Here is a 404-nt window from a genome sequence, read left to right as displayed (position 1 = left end):
GCGCAGCGCCACAAAAGAAAAAACCTCCCCAAAAAAAAAAAAAAAGAATGGAGGAGAAGGGATTGCAGCATGGCCTTTCCCACCAGGGGGTGATTTCTCAGTTTCTATCTCTGTCTCTGTCTGTCTCTCTGGCAAGCACACGAACACTACAGCAAAAATCTCACACACACAAACACACAAAAGTAAAAATATGTTAGTGGGGGATGAGCAGGTAGCATGGTGGTTAAGGTACTGGACTCCCATATGGCCGACTGTGGTTTGAGCCCCAGACTTGGTGGCTTGCTTTCTCACTTTCCCTCACTCTCTCTTTTTCTGGTGCATGCTCATGACCTATAGCAAATTGAAAAATAAATAAACATACAGTAAGTAAAATTATATACATATATGTATATACATATATATAT

The 404-nt window shown here is 41.1% G+C and overlaps 1 protein-coding gene across 2 annotated transcripts in view; it reads left to right on the top strand.

The window, feature by feature from the left end:
• DOCK7 (dedicator of cytokinesis 7) overlaps window positions 1-404 on the top strand; it is a 213,522-nt gene that overhangs the window by 192,718 nt on the left and 20,400 nt on the right. The gene's annotated exons all lie outside the window — the stretch shown is intronic.

Source organism: Tupaia chinensis, unplaced genomic scaffold, assembly GCF_000334495.1.
Source record: "Tupaia chinensis unplaced genomic scaffold, TupChi_1.0 Scaffold000215_1, whole genome shotgun sequence".
Taxonomy (NCBI): domain Eukaryota; kingdom Metazoa; phylum Chordata; class Mammalia; order Scandentia; family Tupaiidae; genus Tupaia; species Tupaia belangeri.
The sequence above is the reverse complement of the archived record's forward strand: the minus strand, read 5'-3'. Positions and strand labels throughout refer to the sequence as shown.